Source organism: Haliotis rubra, unplaced genomic scaffold (assembly GCF_003918875.1).
Source record: "Haliotis rubra isolate DU_JTF1 unplaced genomic scaffold, ASM391887v1 Scf1770, whole genome shotgun sequence".
Lineage (NCBI taxonomy): Eukaryota > Metazoa > Mollusca > Gastropoda > Lepetellida > Haliotidae > Haliotis > Haliotis rubra.
This window is the reverse complement of record NW_025765748.1, coordinates 6,974-28,793: the sequence shown is the minus strand read 5'-3', so window position 1 is coordinate 28,793 and position 21,820 is coordinate 6,974. Positions and strand designations below refer to the sequence as shown.

General features: G+C 39.7%; 1 protein-coding gene across 2 annotated transcripts in view; it reads right to left on the bottom strand.

Moving 5' to 3' along the window:
- LOC124273157 overlaps positions 1-11,144 on the bottom strand; it is a 33,470-nt gene extending 22,326 nt beyond the window's left edge. For both annotated transcript variants that reach the window (XM_046708378.1, XM_046708379.1), the window contains exon 1: positions 10,987-11,144. The gene's annotated coding sequence lies outside the window, so the exon portion shown is untranslated. The remainder of the gene's footprint in view (positions 1-10,986) is intronic.
- Between the last annotated feature and the right edge of the window lie 10,676 nt (positions 11,145-21,820).

The following is a 21,820-nucleotide window of genomic DNA, read 5'->3' as shown; positions in this document are numbered from 1 at the left end:
GTTCGTAGACCGGTACAATTAAGCTAAGTCAGGAGGTGACCAAGGTCTAGGCAAGCATCGAGCAGGTGCTCAACGGGTATCATTCAGACACCGGATATCTTGACGTACCTGGGCCGGAATATAAATAATGGTCTGAATGGGTTAAGCAGCATAGGTCCCAAGGATGCCTGACCTACCACACTTGCTGACACTGACCCGGCTCCGTATGGTGTGTGCCAAAGCCCGACATCGTCGGAATGTCGTTCTAGCAGAGTTGTTGCAGGAAGAAGAAGGGGTGGCAAGACTAGAGCGGCGTCAACAGATGTGGTGGGTAAGGCCTTAGCTGTTGCGTCGTCCGGCCAGTTCGAGGCTCTGATGGCAGAGCTGGAGAGAATGCATCATGGCGATTTCTACCTCTGCACTTCTACCTCTCTTCCTGTCTACTGAAATGTGGATGAGGAAAATTTGATTGACCGGGCACTGAGCGGGCTCCTTTTCTAGCGAACGGGAACCGGACGATTTTAATGCAGGGATCGACCGGCGCCTGTTCGGGAACGAACGATTTGGTTTACATCGGAAGGACACTGTCCGGGTATCAGTATGACCGGCCGATTCCCGCCAGATGACCCGGTAGTCACTTCACGATTTTAGCCTTCCATATTTTCCAAAATAATTCAGATACCCTGCCGGCCACCTGTCAGTGACTGGAAGGGTATTTTCCGATCATCCTTAGTTTTTGTGACAACGGCACCGATGTGACACAGATGTGGACTAAACTCACGCACGCCGTAACATTGGTGAAACCCAACAATGGCCCCGCATCGGCCGGTGACATTTGAACAATAAGGTATATTGTTGCCTTGGAATGAGACCACACGATCGATTGGAGGTGGGTCACTTATGGTATGGTATGGTATCGTTATGACTGACCGAACCCCTCTTCATGTTGTGCAAGGAAGTGTCACAGGCCAGTACTAGCGGGACAACATACTGACTACTAGCGGGACAACATACTGACACCCTTTGTTGTCCCATTTGCTAGGCATTTCGGTCGTCATTTCGTCTTCCAGGATGAAAACGCCCGTGTTCACCGTGCACGTATCGTCAGTAATCACCTCCAACACAACATCTATCCTTTGCCATAGCAGCAACGAGTCCTGATCTTCCCCCCGTCGAACACGTCTGGGACATGATAGGGAGACGTGTGCGTCCACGTCAAAGGCCGCCGACTACGCTGGATTAACATGGCCGTAAGGAAGTGCACGTGGTGATGCACTCCAAAACATTCATTATTATCATATCAGTATTGATTGACTCCGATATATCTTCCTTTTGTTTTCAATCGTAAATTAGAAATTAAGTACTCCTACTATTTTTGAAGAGTATATAAAACACGTCAACGCCTGAGAGCAACGCCTCCATTATCCGACGAAACAGATTCCACTGAGCTTAAAAGGCCACAGCAGTCTTGTAGCATGTGGTAATAAATAATAATAATAATAATAATAAAGGCCTGATGATGTACGCCTCTCCGTGGTGGGCCTAGATAGGGGAATTATATTCCCTGAACCAAACGTACATCACCCAGTTAGGGCTGACCCCCCGAAGCTGTTTTTTCACTGGGTTACTAACAGCCAAGAAGAGTATAGTCTTTCACTTCCGCAGCCCAGTCAGCCTTCCTCCGGTAGTCAAACCAACCTTACTGGAGATGGGACTTGCCCCAGGGGAAGGCACAGAACCCGGCCAAGAATATCTTGGTCAAACCATCTAAAATCCACACTACTAGAGTGTGCGAAAGCGACAGAATGGCCTGATAATCCACGAATAAATGGCAAGTCGCTTAAGCTGCATTGGGACAATGCCATGCCCATGTATGCTTACCTGACGGAGCAAAATCTTCGAGATCAATTCCGGCGGCTTAAAAATCCCTTGCCCCGTGAGCCCGTTCAACCCACATCTGGTGCCCGTCAGGAACCTTTGCATGAACAGAATGCTCAAGTGGCAGCAGACCCGAAACTTCTAATGAACGTCCGTGTCAACCTCTTTCCTCTTGCTGATGGAAACTCTTCCGACAAAGAGCTAATTGGCCCCGAAATTTCAGACCCTCAATCTTCCTCTTCTTCAGTTGCAGATCTTTCCGAAAACCATGTGTATATTTTGTTTCATTCTATTTATGATGAAATATCTGGCATACCTTTAGAAAATCGGAGGCCAATTAAACAAACAAATGAATCTTTTCCCAAAAATGAAATCAATTTATTAAATGATATTATTTCTATGAAACTTTCATCGGACTGTTCATAACATGAAGTTAATTGTTGTGTCTATGCTGCCGCTCGAACCTTGGAGGAAATGCACACAGTTTCCAAAGAAAAAACATCTAACACTAAGAACAATACACCAAAGAAAAACCGGTTTCATGTAAAACTAACGGGAACTAGAAAATACATTTCCTGGATAGAACTGTGCCTGAAGTTAAGATCATCAGGGAGTCCAATGTCAAAACGGCAAAAGTCAATTTGGAGAAAATTAAAAATACAATACAAGACAACAAAAGAAAAGGTACTTCTCCAAATTGTCGATTCCCTTAAGGCCAAAATAAAGGTTTGGACTGAAAGAAAGAAAAAATGGGAAAAGAAAAATAATTCATCAAACAAAATAAACTTTTTAGAAACAATGAAAAACACTTCTACAGGCAACTGAAAACAAAAGGTGATGGTGAACATGACAAACGGCCTCCCATGGATGCCAATGAAAGGTTCTGGAAATAGTTGTGGTCTGTACCCGGCAACTGTAACCTTGAGGCACCATGGGTCCGTGATTATGACCATGCAATGCATGAGAAGGTAACTAGGTCGTTTGTCTGTTACATCTCACCAGATTGCCTGAAAAGTGTTATTAAAAAGTCCAAATCTAATACAGCTCCAGGGCCTGATGGCATTCGAAACCGGTATTGGAAACTGTTCCCCTGTGTCCAAACACCATTACTACACTGTTTCAATACTCTTGTGGACACAGGTGATGTTCCTCCATGGTTCTGCAAGGTCGCACAATACTTCTCCCAAGAAAGGAGACTTGACTGATCCCAAAACTTCCGCCCTATCAAATGTTTGAATACACAATACAAAATATTCACAGGGTGTTTGACAAACCTCGTGTCATCTTACTGCTCTTCCAATGATATCATTTACAGAGAGCAGAAGGGAGCAAGAAAGGGATGTTGGGGGTGCAAGGATCAACTTCTTGTACAGAAAATGATTTTGGAAGAGGCTAAAACTTATCACCGCAACCTCTCCATGTGCTGGATTGACTACAAAAAAGCATACGACTCTGTCCCTCACGAATGGATTCTGAAGTCTCTTCATTGTATTGGCCTCCCTGAGCGACTACTTGATTTACTCAAGTCTTTGATGAGTTGCTGGTCGACTCAACTTGAGATGTACTCACAAGGGCAGGTGCAGACTTCGGAATCTATTCCAATCAGAAGGGGAATATTTCAGGGGGATTCCTTTAGTCCTTTGCTTTTTTGTCTTTCTCTAAATCCTTTGAGCTTTCTCCTCAATAAAGAGGAGGGTTACCATCCCGGACCTCCTCAGCACCGATCCCCAACACCTCTTACTCATCTCCTTTACATGGATGACATCGAACTCCTTGCCAAAGGAGATTCCAATTTGAAAGAGCAGGTTCTCCTTGTCGAGTCCTTTTCTAATGATATTGGCATGACATTTGGACTCGACAAATGTAATACTCTTCATTTGAAACGTGGCAAGGTAACTAATGATGGATCGGTCAGGTTACAAGGGGGAGGAGTTATTGAGCATCTTGTGGAAGATCAGGCCTACACCTATCTTGGAATGCAAGTTCGAGACAAGCTCCAGAATGCCCAGATTCAAGAAAAACTTCGGGCCGAGTATAAATCTCGTTTAAAGAAAATCTGGAGCTCAGAGCTAAATGCTCGTAACAAGGTCAAAGCCACCAATACTTTTGCTGTGCCAGTCCTCTCCTATTCCTTTGGAGTAGTTGATTGGACAAAACAAGACATCCAGAGTCTTGACCGTCTGACCAGAAGGATCATGTCTGATAACAGAGCCCACCACCCTCGTTCCTCTCTTAACCGTTTATACATGCCAATCAATTCTGGAGGTCGGGGTTTGATTAGTGTGGAGGCTCTTCATGACAGAATTTTTTTGTGTACTTTTGCACATATTTATTTATCGGATGATCCTCTGGTGATGCCTGTGAAGACTCATGATGAAAGCAAGGAATTCCACAGTTATTTTAAGCGTGCCAAGGTTGTTGGACAGAGTCTGAAATTTGAGGTTGACTTTGCTGATGGCAATGTACTGCTGGACGGTACAGCGATGGGAGTAAACCAGGTGAAGTCCTTTACCAAGTCTGCCCAGAGTCGGTCTTTTGTGGAGAAGCTTTCTGAGAAGCCATTGCATCGTGTGTACATGCAGTGTGTTGAACAGAATAGCAATCCCACCGACTCCTTCGCCTGGATGAAGTCGGCTGGTCTTAAATGTGAAACTGAGGGCTTCCTTTTTGCTGCTCAGGACCAGTCACTTCCCACTCGTAATCGCCTAAATGTGATTCTTAAAGAGAATATTAACATGAAATGTCGACTTTGCAATGAATTTACAGAGACTGTCCAACACCTTGTCAGTGGATGCCCTTCCTTGCCACAAACAGCATATCTTAAACGACATGATGGCATGGCTCGTTGCTTTTACTACCGTCTCCGACATGCCTGTGGCTTTGACTCCGAGGTCCATCCATGGTACGACCCTGAACATGTCCAGGGCGTCATGGAAAATGATGCTTTCAAACTTCTCTGGAATAGGCCCATATACAGCCTCAGAAGAATTCCAGCTAACAAACCTGATCTTGTCCTTTTTGATAAAGCCAATGAATTTATTTATATCATTGAATTTTCTGTCCCTTTTGACACCAATGTGATTGGCAAGATTAAGGAAAAGCATGAGAAATATGCGGACCTCGCCTTTGAAATGTCTCGCTTGCATCCCAAGTACGCTGTCGTCCGGCTCCCCATTGTTCTCAGTGCCCTTGGTTTGGTACCTCCTGATCTCTTGGCGCAGATCAAGAGAGTGCCCGGGTTCTCCACCGGGAGTACAGCCCTTCTGACACTCTGGGTAATGCAGAAGGCTGCAGTGTTGGGGAGCCTTCATATTCTCCGGAAAGTTCTTGGTGGGTTCGACTGGGCAGCGTTTCCTGGGAGAAGTCCCATTCGCTGTCTGGGCTGCGTGTAGAGGGGGCAAGGGCCCTGAGCTGATGATGAGCCTTACCAGCCTGACTGTGCCAGGATCACCCGAACCCTCTCTGCTGCATATTATCTTTAATATGTAAAACATAATAATAAGTGCATTTATAATGCGCTAAACTCAATTCACCATGTGGATGCTCATACAAGCTAACAGTCTGATGCAAGTGAGGCACTAGGTTATTAATCACATGGGGCGGTGGGGTAGCCTAGTGGTTAAAGCGTTGGCTCGTCACGCCGAAGAGTGAGTGAGTGAGTTTAGTTTTACGCCGCACTCAGCAATATTCCAGCTATATGGCGGCGGTCTGTAAATAATCGAGTCTGGACCAGACAATGTGGAAACTAACAGCAGAGGTAACATTTATGTTGTTAATGTCCAAATTTACCACACACAGCGCTCATGACAATTTTATAAGACCCTAAGACAAGTCTTTAAAACGTATTCATGTGCTTGTCCCTTTATTCTTGAAGTTAAATACATCAGCAATGCACATGGCAAATATATACTTGAACAAGTCTTAGGCCAGGAGTATTTGCTTGCTGTGGTTAAACATTAAAACATTAAAGCTACCCCCACCTTTATTGCAAAATGAACCTATTTTGTAATCTGTTTGCACTGCATATAAGTAGTTGATTTGCACTCTCTGCATAGCAGACATAATCTAAGTTTATTTGGAGTTTCAACAAGATCAGTAAATGAGCTATCATTTCACTAGATTTTCAGGTACGTCACGTGATTGTCAGTATTTCAGTAACTCTTTTTACGGCGTCAGGCATCCAACTAACATTTACGTTTTCTTGCAAATATGGGGGTTACTTGTCCTACAGGTGGAGTATGGTATATTTCTCCTTCCGTGGACACCTGGTGTCATTCCTAATTTTCAGTGATCTATTCGCACAATTTTGCTGCTACTTTTTCTAAATGGTTAAATGGTCATTTCTAACGGTATATATTGGTATGCAAATTGTGTGAAGGGCTGGTGCTACCGGTGGAACATGTTTTCCCTTCTTATGAACACCTGGTGTTATCACTGGCTTTATATAAGTTCTACCACCCTAAGGCCCATTTGGTTTCAGTTTTGTTATCTCATAATATTCATGATCGTATGTTTTTCAATTATCAAGGATATTTATTCAAAAATGAGGGCTTGTGTCAAATTATCTGGATCTTCTGTTACAGGTTATTTGGATTCTTTTAGCAGAGTGAGACAGGGGTGCATTTAAAGTCCGTTGTTGTTTGCCTTGTTTATAAATCAGCTTCATGGTAAAATGGAGAAATCGGATATGGGTATTTTCATTTGCAGAGAGCTTTTGGAATTATATATTTTGCTCTAAGCAGATGACCTGTGTTTATTTTCAGATAGTGTGTTTGGTTTGCAAACGAAAATCAAGTTATAGGTAAAATTTTGTCATAGATGGGAATCTACTGTTAATTTTGACAAGACAGAAGTTATAGTTTTTCAAATGGTGGTAAACTTGGTAAAAGTGAGGTTTGGGTCTTTTAGAGTCAAAGGTTGAAGATTTCAACGTATTACAACCATTTTGGATATTTATTTTCCAGTAAGCGTTCGTGATCCAAGTCTGTTCAAAATCTTGTCAATAACGCCTTTAATGCTTTATCCTCAGTTAAAATTCTTACTTATTAACTTAGAAATATCTCTCCAATAGTTCTCTTTAAATTCCTGATGTTCAGATAAAGCCAATTATACCATATGCAGCGGAAAAATGGGGTTAACTATTTCCAGATAACGCATTGTCTTTAGTTTTCATTTCCAGATAACGTATTGTCTTTGGTGTTTAGTTTATTTTCCATCTCCAGATAAGGTATCGCCGTTCATTTCTATAACTGTTTGTATAATTGTTGATCAATTCATGTGTAATGCTCTACAGAACTGTACTCGTTCAGAGGTGTAAGAGTTGGAATTGAGTGATCTTTTCTTTGTATGATTGTAAACACTCAAGTCAATCTTTTATCGAATCAACGACAGTTTTATCGATTAACATCCCATTAGAAAAACGAATGTTACCATCAACAGAGATGTTTAAATCATATTTGAAGAAACCTATTGTCATGGCACCAGCATATTTTTCTACAGGTATCCGCAAACAAAATATTATTCATACTCGTTTAAGATATCATGTAAGTGAATTGAATCACGATTTATTTAATGTTGGCATTAGGTCAGATTCAAAATGTGAATGTTGGAAGTTACTAGAAACTGTTTGTCACTTCATGTTTGAGTGTTCTCTATATACCGAACACAGAACGAAAATGTTTAACCTTTTAAAATTACAAGTACATGATGATGCTTTAAATTTAGATTTATTGTTAAATGGTAGCAAGAACTTATCATATACTCAAAATAATGCAATATTTATAGCAGTTCAGCATTACATATCAAATAGCAAGCGTTTTTCTTGAATGCTGTAAATATTTTCATATGTCTTAATAACTATTTATAGTCCCTACCATTTCTGTACTATATTTCTTTCTATATTACATGTATGTTGTTGTATATTTATCATGTTGTAAATACTCGGGAGATGGTTACCTAAGTTGGATAACTTGTTCCTCATCCCTTTCTTCCCTGAATAAAATATGTTTAAATCAAATCAGAGGCTTCAGCGTCCAAACCAGACACAAAATCTGCATAGTAAATAGTATCAAGCAAGGAATAATCTCAAATTGGATCTATTACCTTATTTGTCAACTGTGTCAGCTAAACCTAGTCGCCCCGAGGTTTTGTGAAAGCGCAGAACCATTCATGGAGTTCCATCCGGGTGACTGACTTGTTTGTAGGATCATATTTGTAAGCCGATGGTCCCCGTGGAACTCCTTCTCACGGGTTTAACTGAGACAGAACAGTCGTCCATCACTGCAACACGGCTCTGTTAAATTCGGGGCGCAGGTGACAAATCGAACGTCTACCGTATGATCAACAGTTGCTTTCTTTTATTTTTGTCCCTTGTTTAAGAAGCGTTTGAAGATATATTCGCCAAAACGTCACCAAGAAAACATGCAACGCAAATTCCACGTGCAAGAAAGCGGAAAAGGATGAGGTATCTACCACTATAAAAAGGCAAGTATTGTGTCTAATTTTGTCATTTGTTTTTGCCTGAAAAAGAGGAAATCATCATGTCACGACTTAGTGCCGCCAATCGAAACATCGCCATAGGCCGCCTTGCAGCTGGGGAGTCACAGTCTGCAGTTGCCTATCAGAGCACTATATCTCGCCTTTGGGGTCGTTTCCTGCAGACCAGTTCCGCTCAAGATCGCCCAAGGAGAGGCCGTCGAGGAGTTACCACCCAAGCCCAGGACCGCTACATCATGACTGCTCACTTGCGTCACTCCACTAGAAACTGGAGGCGAGTCTGGTTCAGTAATGAATCACGATTTCTTCTTTATCGGTGCGATGGAAGACAACCTGTTTACCGTCGGGGAAATGAACGTTTTGAACCTAATTGCATTTGACAGGTCGACATATTCGGTGGAAAGGTGTCAAGGTGTGGGATGCGATATCCAGTCCACAAAGAACTGATTTAGTTGTGGTTCAGGGGAATTTGAAAGACAATCGGTACATTAACGAAGTACTTTCACGTCACATGCTTCCGATTACACCGACAGAGGGAGTTGTTCCAGCATGACAACGCTACTTCACATATAGCAAGCATCACGGTCCGCTATCTTGTCTATTCTAACGCCAATGCCTTGTTATGGCCTTCTTGATCACCAGATCTAACCCCGATAGAACGGTTATATCCCAAAACTTCCACATCCCAAAACTACCACACATTGTTAAAACAACAACTCCTCATCACCCCTTATTAGGTAATAGGATAGCCCAGGAAGTGCACTGGACTGAAACAACCGATAATGATACATCACCTGACTTAGCACAGTAGAGATTTTAGTAGAGAAGAGAGCAGTTATTTCATTTCTGCATATTTCATGTAGGCAAAAATTGTAACTTTTGTTTTCTTGTTTTACCTTGAAATGTTGTTGATTACGTTCATAGTAATCTGAATATACAAAACATAAATTATGCAAGCTTAACGTACATTTAATGTACATGTATATCAAAATATGTAGTTTTACAATATAAAATGGCTAATGGGTTTTGAAATTATCTATTTATTGCTTAAAAGGGGCCAACAAGCCAAACAATTCCTTTCAATTCTGATTTGCAAATATAAAATAATATGTAGCACAAAATTCAAAATGAGAATATGAATGGTATTATACAAATTCCATACATAAACACACACTAGTAAATCGATTTTAATTAAATAATGAAATTGATAATGTTGTGGTGTGGACATTGGTACTAATTGTTATGGTAGTGACACAATAACGGTAGTGACACTTTTAATAATAGCCAGTTTTATATCTTTACTTTAAGAGATAATTTTATGAATTTTGTTAGTCAGATATTTCAGAATGTTTGAAAATATGTAATAGGCAAAACATTTACTTATCGATGTGCCTGTCATGTAAAAATCAGGTAAAGACTGCATCTTTCGGCAGTCCACGGAACCGTCCACTTGCTCCAACAACATGACAGAGTGACAGGGTTAAGACTCAAATATGCGGGTGAAATCTGGACACTATATGACATAAGTTCTATGTAAATGTTGTACATAGACTGTCATATCTAACTAGAAAAGGTATGTATTTTTGTTAATATATTACTGAGTAATAGCTTATATTCATTACTGATTCATGGGTTAAACCATTACATACTGAGGTAATCAGTATGCTAAAGTGTGTGCAGTCCACCAGAAATGTTGTTGTTACAAGCTGTGGAAGTTTTGGGAGGATAGATAGAACACGTATGGGATGAACTCGATCGACGTGTACGTCAACGTCAAACACGCCAAAGACACTTCCACAACTGGCCATGGCATTGCAGGAAGACTTGGAAAGAATTCTGCAAGAGCGACTTCGACTTCGTCGACTCAACCAGTCTGTGCCGAGACGGTGCCGAGCAGTAACTGCTGCCAATGTTGGCCATACAAAGTACTGACTTTAACGCCATCTTGTGGACTCGGGGCGGTGGGGTAGCCTAATGGTTAAAGCGTTGGCTCGTCACGCTGAAGACCCCGGTTCGAATCCCCACATGCGCATAATGTGTTAAGCCCATTTCTGGTGTCCCCCGCCGTGATGTTGCTGGAATATTGCTAAAAGCGGCGTAAAAACGAAACTCAGTCAGTCAGTCTTGTGGACTCAAGTAAACAGAAACACAACAATAAAGGCTGCTGTTGTCTTGGCGAACTCTTTGTCTATAGACGTGTTAATTGTCACCTTTCTTTTTACCATTGAAATTACATGAAATAATTGCTCTTAAACTAATGCAATAAATTCTTCTACAATGGTTTATGCGTTTCTTTTTTTTCTTTTTCTTTTTTTGTTGAGAGTACCAAGCATGTTCTGAGCAAACTGCTAAACAATCCAATTAGCAGGCTTTCACGGTTTGTTGATAATTATTCATTATCGAAATGTCCATTGCTTGGCCTGATTTGTTCTCAACACTTTTAAGTAAACAGTGGTAAGTAGTAATATACTAAGCAGTTCCTTAATGATATGAAACTTCCGATACGATACATTTGCAAAATTCATTTTACATGTTTGCAGATTAGTTGAGTTTCTCATATAAGGCGGAAAATAACAACTTTTGCAAACAGTAGAAAAACTTTCAACCCAGCATATCGTTGTTTGAAATACTTACTTTAGACACGCGTTGTGAAGGGTCTCCGTAGGTTTAGATGGCTTGGTGCAGGGTGCTGTATCACTGCACTCTTTCTTAACGTAAACAGATACAGGGCTAAAACCTGTTAGTGTTTTGGATCCTGTGGAATACGTAACTCCTTGTTCTTAGACAGAAGCAGATTCAAAGCCTCTTGGCACGTTCCTTCCCTGGCTGGTATATGTCACACTATCACCGCACACACACACAGTTACTTGTTCACACCCTTCTGGTACATGTCACATAGTAGCATGACATATGGAAACCTGTGGTGTGAACATCAAGTGGAAATGACTTACATGAGGTTGCATGCATGCATACATTATGTGACCAACTACGTTCAAGCGAAGGTCTGGACGATATTTATGCTGTCGGCGTCTATCACCTATACACATCATGTGATATTCTGCCAATCACTCCATACAATGAAGCCTATTCAGCAACAACTCTGTGGTCGTTTTAAGCAATAGGTAGAGTCTGTTTAATGTCATTTGAAACCGATGAATTGCTCACTACCACAAAATCTAATAATTGCAACAACAAAAAACTTTGTTCAGTCATATTAACACGGTAAAACTAGACAAAGGTTTACCAATATTTATGACAGTATATATTATTGAAAACTGGACATGTACAGATTAACTGACCACGGTTCACAATCTTCAAGCTGCCAAGGGTCCCATTGATAACGAACATCCGAAACCAGTATCTGGTCCGGGTCTGGAGATAGCAATAAACTAATCAAATTCACTGTGAACTTCACCCATCAACACCGATGTCTTCAATACGTTTACGAAAATTATCATATAATCCGGTCAAGATAGAGTAGCTTAAGTGCGCAGTTGGCACCGTATCGTCAGTCGAGTTAGGCAATAGGATTTAGATATAGCAACTGAAGTTCACAACAACAACTTTATCGTCAGTGTATCAGTAAATGGGATTATCTAAGATAACTGGAATAGGTATAAAACAGGGACAACACACAGTCACAAATCGTTCAGTGACTGCTGTGTAATAAACTCCTTGTTTATTTACTCAGGTAAGAAACTTTACTTTCTTCTACTTTGACATATATACCATTGTTATTCTAGGTTAACTTTAATCTATTGTAAATACCTTAACTATAAGTTACAACCCTGGCAGTACCTTCAGGTTTATGTGGGACGAGGCATCCATTAGTATGTGTCGCATATCTTCTGTATTGCAGTTTAGGATTGTGTATTTCATACTGATTGACACTACACTGTTTTGTGACTATTATAGAATGTATAGAGTGTGTCGGATATTTTAACTATTGTATTACGTTGTGCATGAATACTATATGCTGTTTGGGACCGTTACAGAATGTAGATTGTATGAACCCCCACTGGGGTGATGTGTAGAGTTCTGAACTATTGTTGTGTACATTGGAATATGTATCGCGATTAATGTAGTATGTGTCGTGTATAACGAATCTACATGTGATGTTTATGTACTTTCATATCTGATTGCATTCTTATCATGTTCTAATAATTAACTGTAAACTATGCTATTTTTGACTGATTATGTAAAATCGTTCAGTGACTGCTGTGTAATAAACTCCTTGTTTATTTACTCAGGTGTTGTGTTGTGTGTGGGTTGGTATGGGCAGACCTCTTGCCAAGCGAGCTGATTCCCCAAAACTCGCGTTTTAATAGTCACATGAAATCGATAGACCAACTCAGATGATTTGTCTAATACTTTTGGACACCAGAAGAAAAAAGTTTGTTTCACAAACGAGCATTAGTTTGTTGCCATTTTTTTACGAGGCGGGCCACTTGCTGGTAGAACAGCCAGGTAATCAACAAGCGTGTGCAGTGTAATTTTTAATTTCACAAGTACAACTCGCACACCTGGCTGTTCTACCAGCAAACGGTCCTCCCTCTCCCACTCACACAGACCTGTTAAATGAATTTGAATGGTCAGTCCACAACGGTTTGTGAGGCAGTTATCATTTTCCGACCATTCTTCAAGCAACAACTCCAGCTGATGTTCCTACATCATCAAGATGGAACTTCAACAAAGCTAACTGGATTTTATTCGAGTTACTCTGTTCAAACAAATTAAATCCTGCTTTATTGATACTCCTGATTCAATGCATTTATTCTCAGATGAATTAAACAAGTTGTCGATGAACGTATTACTAAGTCCTCTACAAATCCACATATTCTCAAACCATGGTTTAATAATGAATGCAAGCAACAAAAGGAAGGCACGGAAAAAGGCCGAAAACTGTTTCCGTCGCCACCCAATGGTGCATATCAATAAATAAAAAATACAAAATGCTGATGCACGGCATACATTTAAGCGAAATAAGCGCCAGTCTCGACAAAAAAATGTTTCGAAAGTATATTCACGGACAGCAATGGCCAAGGTATTGAACATGATCCAGAGAATTGTAGGTAATGGTACCAAATCAAGCATACATTATCTCAAAACCGGGGGTCAATTGTTAACCGATAAATCTCATATCGCAAATACACTGGGCGAAGCACTTGCAAAACATTCTGTATCGTCTTAATGTTCCTAAATTTCAATAATATCAAAAACAGCAGGATAATGGGGAAGATCTTTTCTCTTCATAAGCTTCATACTGCTCTTGAACAAGCTCAATATATCGCTACAGGCGCTGATAACATACATTATAAGCTCCTAAAACACTTACCTGAATTCTGTTTTGAAACACTGTTGAATACTGGCGTGATATCATAGTTGTACCCATACCCAAACCTGGACGTGATCATACTAATCCCTTTAATTATAGGCCCGTTTCCTTGACAAGCTGCATTTGCAAAACCATGGAACGCATGGTCAATAAGATTGACTTGGTACCTAGAATGTAATAATTCATCACAAATATTCAAACATCGCAGTGCAATTGATCATTTAGTTCGATTGGAGTCATTTATTAAAACTGCAATTATAAACAAACAACAGGCAGTGTCAATCTTTTTCGATTTAGAAAAAGCTTATGTCACGACATGGGAGCACGATAACACAAACGATTTACATGAATTGGTTCTCCGGGGCCATTTGCCTCAGTTTATATCCGAGTTTTTAACTGACAGGCAATTTCAAGTCCGCGTGGGTTCTACCCTGTCTGATCATTAAAATGCGGATAAGGGAGGTCCACAAGGCAGTATTTTTCAACAGCTTATGAAAAGTTTTAAATGATTCAATTGATGGAGCGCTTTTTCTGGATGATTTTAATATTTCCTGTCGTGGCCAAAACATGAATACTATTAACAGGCAGCCACGATTGGGTTTGCATAAAAATCGATAAATGATGTCAGGTCTTGTACAAGCAGCCACACATACACACGGATGCACGTCGTCATATGTGCGAAATATTCTTAAGTGCGACGTTAAACCCCATTTCACCTCACCACATCATATAACGAGCAGAAAAAATGCGACTTTTCACAGACGTAGTTTCAAAATTTATTTACTGATAAATTCAGTTATAATTTTCATACATCCACTCTGGATACTGAAGTTTACATTTATGCAAAGTCAATAGTCTGTTGTCCACCGTTTCTCTCGATGCACTGCTGAATACGGCGTCCCATGCTGTCAATCAAATTGTCTATGTTGTCCTGGGGTAGGTCAACCCACATTTGATTGATGAGATTAGACCACTCAACGACATTCTTCGTTTCCAACTTTTCTAATTTGTCCTTCATAATCTGCCTCACATTTTCAATTGGGTTCAGGTCTGGTGATGCCGTTGAAAAGTTCTGTACGGTCACTTGACTCGTTTCAAACCAGTTACAGGTGTGTGTTGACTTGTGTACAGGTGCATTGTCCTGTAAAAGTTTGAAAGGTATTACACTCTGTCCTATATGGGATTCCACTATGCCTTCTTGTATAAGTTGAATTGCGTGAATCCATCCTTACTGTAATACTTAGCAGCAGCGTTACCCCGAGTTTGCCTATACCAACCGTAAATTATGACCCTGGGTGAGAACTTCGGAACCATTTTGCAGCTACGTCCACCTCTTGACCACCTCTTTCTTGTGATCCTATAAAACTGAAACTTTGAGGTAAAAATCACATTTGAAAAGTCTGTACCTTGCATTTCCCTGCACCACTCGAGCCCTTTCTCCATATGTTCTGTTGTCATCAATGGAACTTTCTTCGGCACTCGCTTGACATATCCAGCTTGCTTTAAAGATCTTCTGATTTAATTGTCCATTGTGATACCTTAGGGGTTCCTTGAATTTACGCCTTCACAGCAAACTGTTTTGCAGACCAGTTTGGGTACGCCGCCGCGAGACGCGCGATACGTCGTCTGTCATTTGCCCCAAGAGTTTCACAAGTCTAGTTACGGATGTACTACCTGCTTCATAATATGCCAAGAGTCGATTTCTGTTGTTTTATAACGTCATGGCAAAGCTTCGGTATCGTCTGCTAGCAACGAGGTCACGTGATCAAGTCATCCCTAAACCCAAGGGAGATAATTCCATACCAACGAGGCAAGCTACTGGCATCTAGAAACAATGTATTTCGGCTTTTTTGATAGTAGGATCGAGTCTACAGAATAAAGTTTTTTTTCGCATTTTTTTCTGCCCGTTACTATATTTGAAAATTGAATGCCTGCATGTACTTAATATATTAAAAATTGTTTCTAAGTCAAAATGGTGAGGGGATCAGAAGACCCTCCTCCAACTATATAGAGCTAAACTTGGTTACGGCTACATCATTTTGGGATGGGCTGGTAAAAGCAATATGAAAACATATCACCAAGGACTCAGGCTCTGCCTTGGAGCCTTCAGAACTTCACCAATTTAGAGTTCATATGTGGAGGCTGTTGAGCTGTCCCTTAAACTCCACCGCCTCAAATTATCTTTACAGTATGATTCTAATTGTCATTCTACTGTATCAAATCTATAATGAAAAATCATCACTCACACAACCACTTGGACTAAGAATACAATCCGCTATTTCTGCAACTAACATAAAATGTAGCCAAAACCCAGTTTTTCTCTTCTCCATGGTAATTAGTAAGACCAGTGTTTAAAATTGAAGAAATCTGAAACCACCCAACGTATTTACAAACAACCACAGGGGGGCTTGTAACGCTAAAAACTGCCATCAAGGTATGTTCTGTAACTAACGGGGTCTTATCACTATATAAAAGGAAAGGGATGTAACGAGGTCAACACACCAAGTTCAACAATGATCACTGTATCTGTCCCATTTAGAGTATGCACACATTTCAAGCCAATAGATTTACCTACAAAATAAGACATACAGCACTTAAGTCGAAGCAGTACTTTGGGAGCTAGGGTCTTCGGAAGCTCGAAAAATCGTGATTTCTCGATTCCGAGCCAAAATCCCTGCTCAGAATTTGTAGCGGTAACTCACCCATTTTCTTGTTTATTTCACAGTATACACAAACGACGTGCACCAAAACATGCTGAACTGATGGAGCCTGTCAGCGCGTTAGTTGCCATTCTTTCGGATACACTTACATCTCACTGTCAAAATGTGTTTACGTACATTTATTCATCGCAAACAGAATTGTATCGTGCCCGTTCGCCATTGACGACCTGCCTTAACTACCCCGCACTATGGGAGCTCATTGGCAAAAAATAAAATATGTCCCATCAGAACGCTGACTCTTTTCAGTGCGGGGCAGGTTAAGGTCAAGGTCATTATACTGCTAGCACACTGAGATACCATGTCGCAGTGAAGCATGAATATCCCACTCAGACACATTACACTGACTCAGAGCCTTGTTGTACCCATTAATGCCGAGCGCCAGGCAGGGACCAGCAAGTAACATATTTTAACGTATTTTGGTATGACGCATCCGGGGATCGAACCCGCGACCTTCCGCTCTCCGGGCGGACGTTCTAGCCACTACACCACGGTCTAGTAGGTTTTTGAAGTAACAGGATATACATGATCGGGTCTCAACGGTTAGTGTAATTCTCTAGGTCTGTGTAAAACAGTTACTGATATGCTAATGGGGACAGTCAACATCTTATGCTTAGCGTAATGCTTGTGGTTCATATACAATAAAACATAGCTAAAGACAAGACACATTACAATGCATATGAAATGACTGGAAATATGTTTCATGAACTATGAAAGTTTTCACGAAACAAATTCTTCAATATCTGTAACATATATGTAACTAGGCAACATTTGAATCATCTATTCACCTTGTCAAATCCTAAAACCTTACACCTTGTTTATTTTCCCAAAATATAGCAACACATTCTGAACAGCCATACTGTGTGTTATCAATACGTAGTTGTTAGCATATACTGCAATTAATTTACATTTCTACGAGAGAGCAGGGAATATACAATTTCTTCTAAAAAATTATTATGGAAAGTTAAGAATCTGTGAGATTTCACCTCAAAATACTTTTATTGCCGGGCTATACGTCCATAGTACACTAAACGCCAAAAGAAACGTTATCCTCCTTCTTTAATGAATTTGTACCTATCTTCAGCTGGCGTTATGATGCGTCGACGTCCACTTCTTGGTCTGTCTACGGTGATCCCGGTCTGTATGTAGCCCGAAGTAAGTCTCATAACCGTGATACGGTGGCATCCGAGGGCGTTAGCAACAGGGCCTCGTTCCTCAAAGCGACCGTAGCGCTAAGATGATCGTAACTCCCATACTTTAACAAAGACTTACGATTGTCGTAGCGCTACGATTGCTTTGAGGAACGGACCCTGCATTGTATGTCGACCCCATCTGCACCATCCCAGTGGCTCTTTCTCTCTCTTCAGCTGTTAATCGTAGCATACATCTCGCAATTGTATGTCATATCATGCATTCTAGGCTCCCTTCATACCCTATAGAATCATTCTACACGTCAAATGTATGCAAATACTGCTTGAATATTGCTGCGTTTTGGCGACTAATATTGCTATGTGTAAACAGAAAAATGAAAAAATGTTACTTTGCAAGCATAAATAAACACTTTTTCACAATATCAAAACACGTTTTATTTGTTTTCACTAATGCAAATCAGCAGAAAATGTTTTAAACAGTTTAAAAATGGTGACTTTAAATGGTTTATCTTTGTCTCAAAGCAGAATTTTATTTCAACCTTTCTTTAGGACATGTAAATCACTGTTATTGGTGTATTTCTGCATGGTCGAAAATAGAACAATTTAACTCTTCTGAAAAAGATGCATTTCACCTAAATATTACTGCATTTGAGAATTTTTGTCGTAATTTGCATAAAGCTGTGTTGTTAAGCTTTCTTGTAAACTAATACCTTCTAACATATCTTTGATAATTTTTCAGTAATTCATTAAGGAAGGAGGGTAACGTTTCTTTTGGCGCTTAGTGTATAAACAGGGCAGTGGGGTAGCCTAGTAGTTGAAGCATCCGCTTGTCACGCCGAAGACCCGGGTTCGAATCCCCACATGGGTACAATGTGTGAAGCCCACTTCTGGTGTGCCCTGCCGTGATATTGCAGGAATATTGCTAAAAACGGTGTAAAAACATATTCACTCATAGTATAAACATAGTGTGCTACCTACATTTGTCCGTGACTGTTTCGGAGCAGTTGTTTGTTGAAGAAGAACTTGCTCTTGTTCATCACAACACAATATGCCACTCAAACAAAATACTTAAAATCGTTGCTGACTTTGTTTTTGAGAAACATGTCTGTCAAGAATAGAAGGTGGACACGTACCTCGTATGATTCAATGCCTCAAAATTAAATCATGGTAATCGGATGTATTCAATTTAATTTCTTCCGAAATAATTTTACGAAAATATGTACAGTTTACTTTGAATCGCCATATCAACTCTTTCCATAGACTATAGTTGTACAATGTTGACTAATCCAGGAGTTTACAGGCATAATTACATACGACCCAAGTAGATAAAACACCCTACCTTGCAGTAGTGTAGAACGATTTGTCTCCCTTTCTAGTCTAGTGGACTTGTATTCTCACTCTGTCCAGATATAACTGCCAATAACAATGTGGGTCAACTCAACACCGCTCTCTCTCTCTCTCTCTCCTGCTCAATACCCGAGGCGGGAGGGGCAATGAATTGCTGGTTTGACCTCAGGTTTCGTTATCACTGCGATAAGAGTCAGCATAAAGACACGAAAAATGTGGGTTTACTGTCGTTCAAGATGTGTGCAGTTATATAAAGACAACTGAAGGGTGCGTGCGTGCACATGGAAAGCTGTTTTCACAGTTATTAAGAAATACTGATATGTTTAATCTTGAATAAAAATAGAGATATTTTTGAATGAAAATAGAGCTATCTTGAATTGGATTGAAGATATATTGCACACCAAAACATGAGTCTCATTAACCTATTCAGACAATGACCTACTTTTCAGCCGATCCGAATTTTCTCGTGTGAAAGAGAAAATAGACATCACAAACAACTATGGTTACACTGAATTCCAATTTCATGTTTCATAAGAAAATGGTATTTACATATTTTTTTAAATTTTAAACTTTCATAACATCGTATGTCTATATTTTATGGCGAGGTGTTTGACCTTCACTAAGATGTCACAGACTGCCCCTGTTTGATGAGGTCGTAAAATGATTCACAATTCATCTGGCTCTCTGGTTAAAGCACAATGTGATTGATATAATATCAATTCCGTACCAGACTGCCAAACTTTTCTAGCGGCAGGGCCTCGTTTTGAGATTTCCACGATTTCCAGGTTTCCGTTTGTCAGAGCTCGCTACATACGACAGAGTACGCTGCACGACGTGTTTGCAAGGAATAGAAGGAGCGTAGTGTTGCAATATACAAGTGATTAGATGTATCAAATAATACTGATTAATATTTATGTATCCAGTCATATGAACTGGTCTAAAACTTCTGGACTGGTTCTTGTACTAAGTTGCGCAATAGGACGGAACCCAGTCAACAGGAAACGAGATGTATAATCAATGATTTGACTTGAATGAATTACAAAATAGATATCTGCAGTAGCATTGATGATATCACGAAATGAATTAAGGATATGAAGCATATTAATGATACCTTCAAAAAATTGCTGATGTCTTGAAATGAATTGGAGATATCATGAAATGAATTAGAGATACTCTATTCAGAAATAACTGATATCGTAGTTGTTGAATTGAACTGAAGATATCTTGAATTGAATTAAAACTAGCTCAAACAGCGATAATCTAGCTGATACATTGCTGATATCCTAAATTGTTCTAAGATATGTTGAGTTGCAGTGAATATTTCGAATGATATCTTTAAAGGTCACATGCAACCAAAAAATCAAACATAATTAAAACACAATTATCACTTATTCATGACATATAATATGCATTGCTGATTATGAAAAAACAAATCAACAAAATTATAAGCGTATAATCGCAAATCAAAAGTGCAATATTTTGTACTTGGGCTTACCTCCCTCGAAACGAAGCAGCCGGGATACCGAACCCAGTCAGAGCGGGTGGGTGTGCACTCAAGTGTAACGGCTGGTTCATTAGCAGATGCCGCCTTCACGGCTAATTGTGTGTATATATAGAGAGAGATTTTGGGTTTTGTAAATACATGCTCATTTTTTGTGTATAACATTTTGCAATCAACAGACATCATAACAAGTCATGTGTTCAAGTATCACACCTGCCTGTCTGTGTAATTACATAATGTGACAGAGACCGAACTCGGGCCATAAATCAATGCGTTTTGTTTATGGTGTATAGCCTGAATGGTGTTAAGTTCAAATTGCATGTGGTCAGTGATCGCTGTTGTGTATTGAATATTGTCATTAACAGACAGGCAGGCAGACACACAGGTGTCAATATAACAAGACATTGAGTTTTGTCTGTGACAGCGACATATCTATATCACAGTTAGAAATTGTGTCAACTCTAAATAATGACATTGCTTTTAAGTATCGAACTGAGAAAGTGACTCGGTAAGAAGAACGTGTGGTGAAATAGACAGATGAAATTATATAAACAGTTTATTTACTGTCATAACATATAAAAAGCTCGCGCCTGTGAGATATCAACAAAACATTATTAAAATAGCTCACACCAAAGCCTTCATCACCAGACAGCCCGCTTCCAAGTTGCGCGAACCTATTTCACTGCGCACGTGCTATGAGCGCAGTCCAGCTGTTGAAACCCGTATTCCCCAGAAAAGTCTGGGGAAAATTAGTGAAACGTTTGAACTCCGATTTCGCGCGTTTTTTTTCATCGCGTTATTTTTCAACTTTATAAGTTGAATTTGCATTTTTGACGCTTTGTTTCGGTAAGTCCATACCGAAAGGTATCAGAATCTGCAAAGTTGTGTTTTACGTTGCATGTGACCTTTAATTTGATTTTAGATATCGTGTTTTTTTCCAGAATTGAAGATATCTATAGTTGAACTAAAGATATCTCTAATTGAATTGAAGATATCTCTAACTGAGTTAATGATATCTGTAATGTGTGTCTGGATATGCATATTTTTTTAATTGAAGATAACTTGAATTAATTTATACAATTATGTACACTATGATATTAATTGTTTTATTGATATCTTAAACACATTTAGAGATGTCACAAACTATTTTTTTATATATTTAAGTAATATTTTAATACATCAACAATTCTATTTTGGATATAAAAATTCAATTAAAGATACCTTCAATTATTTATCGAAATCGTATTGATATGTTTAGAAAAAAATACAGATATATTTAACAACTGAAGACATCTTTAAGTTCATAATAAATGTGAAAGGAGCGTGCAATACGTGCGTTCAATGGTAACTAGCGAGGCTGCTTGTTGTCGGTTTTCAACTGATACCTCAATGAAATACCATGTTGGTGACCTCATTC